Below are 12,564 nucleotides of genomic sequence, written 5' to 3'. Positions count from 1 at the left end.
AGTGCACAACATGGGAGTCTCAACAGATGCTGAAGAAAGAAATGCTCTTAGTGCTGGCAGAGAGGCTCATCGTTCTCCAGTTTCTCTGCAGCCTTGGTGGGGTGGTCACTGCCCACTGCCACGCTCATCAATGTGACCCCACAATACACTGATAAGAAATAACATAGCTAGCTATAAAATGGCATATGTAAGGTGTAACAGAAGGCAATGAGACAGCAGACCAAACTAAGGAGAAACAAGGGCAGCTCTCATGGGTGATGGGGAGAGCCTGGAGCACGCCACTTGGTCCCACTGCAAGGCTGAGGGAGTCAACCACACGCAAGCTACTCCAGAAAGAAAGCAAATGCTTTACGATGCTTAGATGCTAAGGAACAGAGAGCTTAAGATCAGCACATATAGAGAGAAACTATGAGCAATCCATTCTATGGCACTACCAAAATGAAAAGTGAATGAAACGAGTGGTGAAGGCTGAAGTTCACACTGAAGTGCCATCATGCACAGCCTGCTGCATCTACGATACTGTATGCATACTTTTTGAGAAGTCATACTGGAAAAAAAAGTGAAAGATAGCTATAGCAACACTTTACAGAGGAGGAGAAGAGGTAGCGCCAATCAGTCTCTGAAGAGGTGTTTAATTCCAGAACATACTGGCAAATCTAAACAAAAAACAAATCAGGATGCATCTGTTCACCATTAAAATGTTCCCCCCATCCTCCCCCTTCTGCTTCCCATGGAAGTAAAAAGACTTGAAGGAGTGTGCTGAAGACAACATCTTGCATATCAAAGCAGGTGATGAAGCAGAACTGCAGTAATTCCCGAGGAATGACAGGAACAAGGCTAAGAGGAAAATGTGAAAGTCAAATATCTCTGAACTGCTTCCAAGAGGGGCACCACAAAGCTGATCCGAGGTCCCATGAACTTCACTGCTGCCTGCAATACAGTTTGCTATCTGTATTACTCCATATTCTGGCTATCGAAATACTTTCATTACAGCAAAGTGACAACTAGAATATGCTACTGCATGCTCGTAACGGGTAATGAGTCACAACTACAAAAGGAAATACAGACCAAGTGGTAAGAATGCTACAGGAAAGAATGGATGGAAAGGAACTGTTTCACGTGAAGAGGAATTAAAGCAGTGGGTGTGAGACACATAATAGCTTCTGAAAGATTTTCTAAGAAGTGGCAAGATGAGAAGTGATGGAAAGAGACTAGAAGGAATTACACACTGGAGGCAAAAAACGAAATGAGTCACGTTTGGATGCCTTCATGCCACAGGGTATGAGTGGCAGCTGTCCTCACTAACTACTGAAATAACATTATACAAGAAACCTCTGAGCAGGGCAGTTGTACTCCATCTCTACAGATCCCTTCCAGACTATTTTATGTAAACAAATGGAGTAAAGTTTTATGCAAGCTATATTATTTTTACAGAGTTATTACGATAAAATAGAACACTAGATGTATTTTACAGTGAGGATACAAAGATGTTCTTCCTAATATGAAATTCAATATGTACAACAATTGGGTTCAATGAATTGAGCAAGACAAAAAGATCTTGTTTTCCTCCTCAATAAAGACATTAACTTCAACCGTGACTCTTGAATAAAAGGAAGAGGATTCAAAATAGACTTCAAAACTTGCCCAAAGGAATATTTCTCATTCCTTCAGTTGGCAGACCGATCATTCGGAGCAACACCTCCATTTACCAAAGCACTTTTGTTGGACCACGGGATGTAAAAACACACATAAGACCCACACAAGGAAAGACAGATCAGGGCAATGTTTCAGCAGCAAAGTCATACTGGAACACCATCTTGCCAAATACTATTTTTTGTATGGATAACAATAAGTCACAATCAGTTTCTGGTAAACACTACACTGAATGATTTAATCCACAAAGCAAAAATGAATTTTAATTATGGCATTCTAGAAGCATTATTTCCCATTTGTTTGTTGCTTTTCTTTTTCCCCCCTTAGAAATCAAATCTTAAAGAAGAGGAAAAGCACAAAGATGCACTAAAAGGAACTCCTGTTATCTCATCCAAATATTGCCTTGGCCTTGACTTTAATTTCTAGCCAGAGACGTCTCCTCTTCCAAATGGGCTGCATAATGGATTTGAGCAGAGAACTTAAACTGGTACAGTATTAAAGATGACTGCAGTCAGTTCCTATGTTATCATTTCAGTATCAAAACACCATTTGCTGTCTCAAGCATTTTTTGCCTAATGACTGTATGGGTCAAGGGGCACGTGAGATGCAAACTTGGTGCACTTCATTTACATTTCTAAAGTAAATGTTTAATATTCTAATAGCCTGATATGAATTTCCTAAATGTTAATTGATGCAATTGAAATTTGCTAAGGGCACATTCAAGACATTTCAAACAATTAACAAAAGATTTGAAAGCAAAGAAACCATTTCAGTAACAGTAAAAACCATCATCGTACCTGTTGTATCACCTGTAGCAAGAAACTTTTTTTTTTACTTACCGAAAAAGAACAGTAAATTGTGCAATTCAACATGATCACAAGTGATACTCAACTAAAACCTGATTTCTTCTTGTCTTTCAGTCCTTTTCTGTTTTCTACGTGGATGTCACTGATGAAGTAAGCTGAGGGCACTCAAGCTGACACATCACTCAGACCCTCAAACACCACAACCACACATTGAAACAAGTCATGCAAAATCTAAAATAAAACCTACGCTTCGCAGCTCTGTTCTCAGTCCTTGTAACCAAGAACAGGCACAACTATTCCGAATTACAGACCCAGAATGAAGCTGCTCTGCCCATACACATCCATCCAGCGGAGCACACAGGACTTCCTCCTGCTCTGCAAGGAGAACTCCACTTACCCCAAGCCTTCTTTTCAATGCAACCTCAAGAAGCATGGAAAGCATGGAAAGCTGGGTTAGAAAATCAGAGATCAAGCATCCCTTCTACCAATCCATTTAACGTTTACTGTGTACATGTGTTGCCATTGCATGACAGTTGGGGAAGGACCACTACAGCTGTCCTGCTGGAGCTGGGGCTTATCCACTCACACTTCAGCATACTGCATACCTGCCAGAAGGCTGCTTCAAACTCTCCTTATACTAAAAGCCCAGAAATGACTTCTAATATTTGTAATTACAACAGCCATCTTCATTCAAAACACAGGTTCTGCTTTCAACTTTGCTGCCTTAGAGGGCTTCTGCGTGGTTATATTCAGAGAACACCTGAGCAAGCTCTTTCATGTTCACTTTTGAAACTGATCAAACCACTTGAGCTGAAGAAATTCTCCCTCTGAAAAAGGTCCTGTAGCTCACTACTGCTTTTTGCCCTGGTTGACTACCAAAAAAAAGAGTATAAAGATAGAGAGCCTGAAAATTACTTATCAGGGTAAGAACAGCGAATGAATCTGTAGTTCTTCCATCCCAAGGAGGCAGACAGACATGATCTGCAAGCAACACAAACTGGTGCAGGTCCTATGAGGAGCTATTCTCTGCCTTTTAAACTAATGCATTCTAGCATGAGTTCACTAGCCTAAATTGCTTTCTTCAAGGAAATTCTGAAAGGAGTAAAAAGTTGCTTCTGATTTTAAAGCTCCAGCCTACATCCACGGTCTCTGTAAAATAAATACTATAAACGTCATTGAACCAGCTATCTTCAACATTATCTTGTTAACAATTGATTATTTATCCACCAGAAGCTACATGGCATTCCTCTTCCTGCTTGCAGGATAAACTGACACTTGATTCAGATTAGTAATCTACTGCAAAATGCCAACTGCACAAAGCCCGTACAGCAGCCCAGACTCAAGAGGTATGCTGAGGAAAACGCAGATGTCTGCGTAAACAGAGGATCATGTTGGCCAGAACTGTCACTCCAGCATTTTTCAGGAGCACTGCACTCACTTAAGCATCCCTCGAGGCTTCAGCCATCAGGATACAGGATGACGGATGCACCATCTCAAACAACAAATCCTACTGTGATTTTAATTGAATTACAGCAGCCATTTTACTTTTGCAGAGCCTCTAAGATTCCATTGCTTCCAGTGATTCAGCAGTTTATTTTTCAATATAGCAATCCCTCCTTAAGACACTTCCTCATTCCTTTTAAGTAGTGCTTCTGATAGCAGCTACCTAGATGGTTGTTGGTTAAAGGCACTCTACCTTTTGTTATTAAACAGAAGTAGTTTATCTCAGACACCTCTGTCTTCAGACTCAAACACTATTTTCTATTCATTTGAATGCTCAGTCTTTTAGCAGTTCTGGAAGCATCCTCACAATATACTGTGCCTCTACGCTTAAGCTAACCTGACTACAGCATTGCAAGAAGTTAAAAAGAGACAGAAGAAAGGAAAATCTAAAACCCGGAGGATAAACAGCAACACCAGCCTATAAATATACACCAACCTTGAAACACTGGAAAAAAAAAAACAACATTCTGCAATTATAGGGGACTCCAGCAACTATCAGGAGGCTATTTCTGTTCCTAACCTACATAGAGGCTGCAGAAAGGTCAGTTCATAGGCAACCAAAAATAGGCAAAAGACATTGCCAGGCACCCATGCCTTAGCATTACTTTACTATACACTTTGGGCTTTACTTCCTAACTATCTGATTGGTGCTTTTGTATTCATCATCATCTTATGAAGAAAAGTGAAGTCATGAGTACTCATTACTGTTACATAGGAAAGAAGTAAAAAGGCTCAAGAGAAAAGCTTCCTTACAAGAACTTACACACATCAGAAAGTTGTCATTTCATTCTGCTGTACAACTGGTGAACTGGGGCGCAATTTCAAGACAGCTTGTCGTCCAAAAGGCACCACTAAATCCATCATAAACCAGCAATTTTGCTCATATACTATTTCAAGTTACTTAAGAACGATTGATCCCATCCTAAGTTTTTCAGGCTTTCCAAGTAGAAGAGAGTAATGTGACATCAGAAACACAATGGAGTGGTTGAGGGCTATCAGAGAGAAGAAAGCAACTGTACAGAAAGAAAGCCAGGAGATAATTGAGAGGAAAGGACACAGCAGGACTTGGTATAAGTAGAAGAAGGAATCAGTGGCGAGACATCCTGGCAATAAGGAGCCCAAGGAACAAGGATAATTGTTTTCCTATAACATTAAAAAGCCAAGGGATGCCTGGAGAACAGAGACAACTCCTGTATTTGAAGGAACAATCTCAAAATTAGACCCAGCAAGCCCTTGTCTGGGTAATCCACCTGCTCATGACCCACAGCACTTCCAGATGAACAGGTTTCCAAATGGAACGAGTGGCAGTTCTGATTCAAGCAGCCAACAGCTCTGAGAAACATTCACACATGGCAAACACGAAACTACCAGTTGGATGCTGAATGTCAGTGGTAGAAAAGCCTTCATTTTAAGCCATGCCATAATTAACTGCTATGCAGACTGTAAGACAGAAATCACATCCCTTGTAACTTCCATTCCTTGAACTACTGCCCAGCACATTCAGCATCCCTACACAGAAAAGGACATTTCTGCAGCACAACTGCAGACTATGCCTGATGGTCACATTTCTAATTAAAATACACTGTAAGTCTGGTGGATGAAAACAATGCACAGCTGCTACAAGCTTTATAGGATGACCATTTGCCTGTAGCAGTTTTAATTACCTTACAGGTAAAGTAGTATTTATTACACTACTAAAACACACAAACATTTTCTTTCAACTTCAGAAATCATCCAGTTTTTATTTCCCAAACAGACCAGAAAACAAGCCTGAAACTTCACTTCTTCTATGCCTTGCTTACGCCTCAGCAAGAAGCATGCACTGCTTAATAGCACAGACTAGGAAATCCTACCCTCCTGTAGAACCACAAGGTGCAAAACACCTTAAATTTATGGTCCCCATTGAAGGTACTTGTGTCAATAGCAGACACGTGTGTGACACGTCCCACTTTCCTAAAAAATATGCTTTGCTTAGGTCTTTGAAAGAAGCACACCAGTTCAAGGTATGCTGCTAGCCAGAAGTCCCACTTATCCTCTTATTTTTTAAATAGTACTTCACTATGTATTCCACACAGGTTACATCAGAGAATTGAGGTACTTAATACATTCTGATTACATTGCTAATGAGAGGTGTTTACAAAATAGTAAAAGGTGTACACATTAAGTAATTTCCCTTCTTGTGTCTGTAGCGGTGGCACTGTTCACAAGCCATTACTTGTATGCATATAGCTGTATCCTCCAGTCCTTCACTCTCACTATCCAACAGACACGTAAAAGGGATCTGGAATGAAGAACCCAAGCCTGCAGTCTCAAAATAATATCACTAGATCTGATCCTGCACTTCTTATTGAGGCTCAATTAATCAAGATTGCCCGACTCTTCACAAGTACTTTTCATCTACAGGTTGATAGCACCTTCCAAAGGCAATGGGCACCAGCATCTGCTTACTATGAGGAAACTGGAAACAAGAAGTCATCTGAGAAAGGGCTCAGAGTTTAACAGTACTGACCAAAGACATAAGAAGACCATTATTCAAAGTTATCTTTAATACTAAGAAATAAGCTTTGCCTTTCAAACCACCAGAATGTGATATCACAACATTTATCACGCTGTCTTTGAACATCTCACACAGACAGCTTGGCAAATTTAAGGACCATGCTGAATAAGAATATTTTACTAAATCTAAAAAGCAGTAATTCAGTGTATGCTGTAGGCAACACCCAGCACAAGGAGATGCATCTCAATTACTCCAAGAAAAAGAATCAAGAAATTAATTGATAAGGCATTTAGGACCCCTCCCAACAGACAGATCAAGAACACCTACAACTAAGAAGAAAAAACACATTTTCAAATATTTTATTGTGAACTCTGGCTGGGTTCTGCTCTTTTTTCTGATGATAACAATGTAGTTCATCTTCAAAAGTATGTTCAACTGTGGTAGAAATTTTATCTGTGGAGATCAACCACATGAAAGCCCAATGTTGAGGAGCAAAGGCAACATAGCAGGGACACAAAAGAAAACACGTTCAATACTTCAGTGCTATTCTAGAGAGAACAAGGGCATTTCAGGACATACAGGAAAAACCCACCTCAGCAAGCAATGTTGATTCATTTGGACTTTCAAGTGCAGATACCATTAAGATAAATTTGAGTTTCAGAGATAAAAGAAGTTTTTATTATTTTATTCAGAGTTTCTTTTGATAGCTCATCTTCAGAGATGATCATTCAATGATCAACTAAACACCAACTTTGAAAGTCTCATAACAACAAACAAAGACAAAACAGGAAGCACTCCGAGACATCAATCCCATTTTGTAAATGGATCCTTCTTTAAGTCATGCACGATGTTTCTAACAGCACCACATCTACAGTTTTCTGAAGGCGAACTGCTGCATCTTTTCTATAAAACTTCCAATATAAGATCCCCTAAAAGCAGTGTATATCCTAAAGAACTCAAATGAAGACTTCCAACAGCCATTTAAACAAAAACCATCGTCAGTGCACTGAGAAACACAGGGATACACTGCTTAGTCTAAGGCACAAACAACACAAAGATGCAGACATCCAACATAATTACTTCAAGACCATAAAAAACAGTATCAGCAAATCATAATTGGTATTAAAGAATGATTACCTTCTCCAGTGCATGATACGTACTCTTCAGTCAAAGTTCCAATACCTGAAAGAAGTAATACACAGGGAAAGTTAGTTATACTGTTGCTTTAAGTCATTAAATTCATCCTTATCCATGTTAACTAATTTTGCAAAGAGGCCATCTTTGATTATTTAAGTACCTCCAGACAACGTAGTGTGCTGGATGGGCACTCTTTACACCAGTTCACCGTGCACACAAGGATCCCCCCCAGGAGCCTAGTGCTCCCTACAGACACCAAATGTGGTACTGAGGATTCAGCAACTCCTTGTTTCTTCAATCCTGATTAATCCACTAAGGGCCAATAAACTTTCAGCTTGCTACAGCACCTCCCATGAATCACACCTCCAACAGGTGCAGAAGCCCCCAGCTGTTCCCCCACCCCTGCTACACATCAGTAGATCCACCCAAATCCCAGAGCCACTTCCCAAGGAGTCCCAGCACCACCATCAGATAACCCTAATGACCAAAGTATTTTTAGATTCCAAAGTATCCATCCCTCACTGCTCAGGACAATAAAAGCTCTCCAGTTTTTGCTTTTAAAACTCTCATTTTCTCTAGGCTTGCCAACCCATCTCTGAGGAGTCCCTCAGCTCATAAGGCACTGCGCCAAAGCAGAAAGGAGGTTTCTTACAAAACACCTGTCACACGACCTTCAGAACTGCACTTGTGTTTTGTTTTTTAAAGCCCTGTCACGCCTGCGTGCACAATTGAGCCAGGGCTTTTTATGGTGCTCGTGTGGGAGACTCTGGATCAGATCATTTTTCTCTTCCCCCACAACCCCAGCACATGTACCAACTACTACACCTGCTGCTGATTGCTTCTGTAGGAGCTCTCACGTCAGGTGCTCACTCAAGCAGGACAGCCGACCTCCTGTATGCCCACATAGTGCTTTGGATACTGATAACTTCAGTACAACAGGTGACTCCAGTTAAAGAAGCATACACTATACCTTCTAATTAAACCAGATTAAACCAACAGCACCTGCACGGTCACAGCCTTCAGAAGTTTTAGCTTCCAACAACAGAAATGCTTCTGGGGACAATTTCTTACAACAGTTTCCACTGGTGGAGTGATATTAACTCAAAAACCAGGAATAAGCAAATCCAGGATGCTTTACATTCGGTACAGCATTTCATCCCTTAGTGATTTTGCAAGAAACTGAACACTGCTCTTTGTAGTCATGCGTTTGAGACTGATTAAAGTAATTGTACTTTATCCTCACAAGCAGCACTGAACCCAGATTCCCAGGCTTGAAATGCTAAAGCATTTAAACTACGTTACCAGCAAACATTCAACGGTGCCCAGGCAATTCTGCTAAATACAAAGCCTCCCACAGCTCAGGAGAGGGCTGGCCATTGCATCCCATTGCTTCCCATCAATTCAAACACACAGTGCAATTCAGGTGAAGAATGGATGGGAACAGGCACCAAGGGGAGCCAACAGCACTCTCCCTTAGGTGACACTATGGAAGGCAGCACACCAGCAACTGCATTTAGCAGCTCCAGGTTTGTCTGCATCCCTCGTCAACAGAAGGCTTGGAGAGGAACTTCAGAATGGAGATATGAAATTGTCTCCGAAGGAAAAAAGCAACAACCCTCTTTTAATGTGGCTCCCCAGCCACCACTCCACTCGTTCTGAAAGCTAAGACTTCCAAAAAGCCTCAGAAGAAATTCAGGTTTACACAACCCTGATTTTCTGTAAAAGAGCAGCACATACTTCAAGGAAAAAATCACTTAAAGTGGTGCCTCTATTTCTATTTTCCATCTTTATTTCACAGAAATACTATATAATCACACCCCAAACTTGCTTTTTCAGGTAAAGACAGTTTTTTGGGAGCTGGCAACAGGGGGAACTGATGAAAGCCTGAAGAGCTGATCTCATCTGCTGCCAGCAGACATCCTCACATCACACTCCAAGTTTACAGTGGCACTGAGATAGCTGAAAGAAGCCGTCCCACAGAAAGCTGAGGTGTGTTTCACACCTGGGAGCTCAATCAGCATATTATGCAAATGCTGACATTCTGAGAGCATCCATCCCCAGAATGCTTATGCAAGATAAGAGTACATAGGAAGGGTTATATTTCTGCGGGCAAGAACCAACCCTGGTCAGTGGCAAGAATGTTGCTGAGGCATCGGGCTCCGAATCCCCAAACAAAGTTGTCCTTTGTTCATTTCAAACGTACAACTCGTTTGCTGATTTTTCATCTTTTTTTTCATCCCAGCTCTGCTCTGTGCTGGTGTTCACACGACTCGTCTGCTCAGGCACTGTTCTGCACTACCATCAACCCAGCAGCCCAATCTTGTCCTGTTTCCACATCTTCCATATTTACTACTTGCTCCTTCTATAAACACAACATTCTTCACTTCACCGTAAGCTAAAAAATGTGAGAACTGCAAACCTGCTAGCCTCTGCGCTTATTAACACAGGTTATTAAATAATCAAATGCTTCTGATCCCTTCCTTGCTTATATTCACTTTCAGCAGCCCTCTCAGTCTCAATGAAGAAAGATGAAGCTCACTGTGATTTCTCACATTGCTTTCTCTACCCCTGCACCTGGAGTATGTTTACCAAAGCAAACCTGACAACCACCGACCCACTGCTGCCCTACTCTGCCTCAGCTGCCCTCTCAAAACTAGAGGACATTAACCCTGAAGTACCACCATCTCAGAACTTATGTCCATAGATGAAGAGCAAAAGGGCCAACAAAGAGAGCACCAAGGAAGCCATGCTTCATCCAGCCACAGTCACCAGCTGCAGCTGATGGAAGATGCAGCCCTTCCTCAGCAACATCCCAATCCTCACCTTGCTTCCTATTCCTCAAGTCAGACATATCAATACAACAATATTGATGACATCAATACAACACTTTGATGACAGGAGCTAAACAGAAGAGAGTTTTCCAAAGCTGGAATACAAATCCAGTATTCATTTGCCCTGTAAACATTTCCTGTGCATTTAGACATAGTTCAGCAAGTCAGCAGGAGCATTCTCCAACTGGATCTATCTCATGCAAAAAAAAAATAATAATAATAATAATAATAATAATAGAAAAGCCTAATCACCATCAAAGCTCTCCCAGGGTTTGACTGGTTTAACTTCAAAGTAAAACGCCACCAAAATAGAGATCTCATGTAGTTTATTATAAGAAAAAAAAAGAAAATTTAACATTTCAAATTGTTATTTTTAAGTAACAGAAAACCTTTATCTCACCAAGTGGAGAAGAGCACACACACTTCTATTGGATTTCTAGGCTTTAAAAGGCAATTTGATGCCATTTGCTTCACAAATGAAAAGAACATTGACCTGCATGACTGCATATTGATAATAGTCTTTAGACAACAGAATTCTTCAGAGATCGTAGAAGAAATCTCACAGTGATTCAGCAACTGGTTCACAAATTGCACCTCTAAGCTGCATAACCCTTGAAATTGTCTGTTACTCATAACAGGCCTCTCTACTCCATCAGAATATGCTCAGAATACACTGTTTTCTGACCAGACAAAGGGAGCAAGCACATGCATGTACAGATGCTCTTTCAAAGGTATTTTTTCCATGTGGAAATACAGGTGAATAGCTCATGTATTGTTAAAAAGCCCAGGATAACTCCAGGAGACCGCACTGACGGCGGAGGACGTGACCATCACCCTTCTTTCCACTTTAAATGCCAAGTAATGAAAGGCGTGCAGTTGTTTTGCATCGTCTGAGAGATGCTCTCGTCTCTCCAAATTGCTGATTAGGAGATCCTGTGCTCATTTGTGTACAGTGCATCAATCCAGCCACTTAACAAAGGTTATCTAACAGAACATGTCAGGCTTTGATGACAAAGGGGAAAATCACTGTAGATACAGCCAGTTTTATGCATGTGGTATCTCATTACCAAGTTACGTAGCTTCTCCTTCCCAGTCTTCTGCTTCTCCTTTTCCAAGCAACAGAAGGGGGTGGGCTGTACCAACTCCTTGCTAACAACCATATTTTTATTCATCACCATGTAAGCTACAGGTTTGTAGTTTTAATTTTGAATGAGATGTCAAGATCTCACATGCATCTTTAAGGCTGTTCAAGACCCAAGCCTAAGCCTGTGCCCTGATGTGTCTCCCCAGGGCACAGAGAGGGCACGAGCAACCCACACTGCCACCAGCACGCATCTGTCCCAGCTCTGTCCCAGACTCAAACCAACAGCTTGTGAAACATTGAGGCTTTGCAAAACCATAAAAGTTCCCTTCAGTTTCTGTATTTCTTTTCCAGTCTCCACTTGGTGACTTGTGCAGCTGCACCTGGCCAGAAGCCTGAGCCAGCTGAAGGGCACAGCAGAAAGGATATTGTTCAATGTCATATCTGAGTGATTCTTTGCATGAAGGAGCAAGTTGAAGTTAACAGTCTATGCTAGCAGAGAAGGGAGTGGACCATTAGTTCCCCTTCATTTCTTGCTCCTATCACTCTTATATTAAATCTTTTCTGACCAGGATTGCAGTGCCAGAAGCCAAAATCAGAAGTCTGATAAGGAAATGCCTCTAATCACTTGTCACCAATTACAAAATACCAAGCAAAAAAGGTCAGTAAAAAAAACCACATAAGTAACTGAAGTAATTACTATCTACATAACCTGTAATAATTAGCACTTGATTGTTGATTTCCACTTGGCATGTTTTACCATTCTGTTTTTATTTGAGCTGACAATTTAGTGTTTATTTGCAAGCTAAGGCAGGTATTCACATAGTCCCCTGATTGCTGTAAATGAAAGCCTTAAATATTTGCTGCTGGTGATACATTTTAAACTTTCAGCAAGATTATCTTCTAATGCTCACAAGTGTGAGATTTTGTGACCCTGTGTGTTGAGGAATAATCTTCTACAGTGAGATAAAATGGATGCACGCCCACAGTCTATCCTTGCTGAAGCTACAGCTCCATCACCGTTAAATTGTTTGTTTTTCCTTTTTAATTTGTTCC

General features: G+C 41.0%; 1 protein-coding gene across 3 annotated transcripts in view; it reads right to left on the bottom strand.

The window, feature by feature from the left end:
* The window catches only part of CNTN4 (contactin 4), a 258,279-nt gene that overhangs the window by 217,140 nt on the left and 28,575 nt on the right, over positions 1-12,564 (bottom strand). For all 3 annotated transcript variants that reach the window (XM_046900033.1, XM_414435.8, XM_025154515.3), the window contains exon 2: positions 7,597-7,641. The gene's annotated coding sequence lies outside the window, so the exon portion shown is untranslated. The remainder of the gene's footprint in view (positions 1-7,596; positions 7,642-12,564) is intronic.

This window comes from Gallus gallus, chromosome 12 (assembly GCF_016699485.2).
Source record: "Gallus gallus isolate bGalGal1 chromosome 12, bGalGal1.mat.broiler.GRCg7b, whole genome shotgun sequence".
NCBI lineage: Eukaryota > Metazoa > Chordata > Aves > Galliformes > Phasianidae > Gallus > Gallus gallus.
Note: the sequence above shows the minus strand (reverse complement) of the source record. Positions and strands in the feature narration are given on the sequence as shown.